This window comes from Anguilla rostrata, chromosome 9 (assembly GCF_018555375.3).
Source record: "Anguilla rostrata isolate EN2019 chromosome 9, ASM1855537v3, whole genome shotgun sequence".
NCBI lineage: Eukaryota > Metazoa > Chordata > Actinopteri > Anguilliformes > Anguillidae > Anguilla > Anguilla rostrata.
The window spans coordinates 23,536,504-23,536,703 of record NC_057941.1 but is presented as its reverse complement, the minus strand read 5'-3'; positions in this window follow the sequence as shown (position 1 = coordinate 23,536,703).

The window sequence follows — 200 nt, the reverse complement described above, 5'->3', positions numbered from 1 at the left end:
AATAATAATAATAATAATAATAATAGTAGTAGTAGTAGCAGTAGTAGTAGCAGCAGTAGTAGTGGTAATATCATTATTATTCATCAGGAAATATTCTGGGAAAATCACAAATCACATTTTATACGAATTTTAACCTTTGCCCTTTGTCCCGTGAGTATGCAAAATCACAGTAACTGAAGGAGCCGGAAAATAAAGGGATA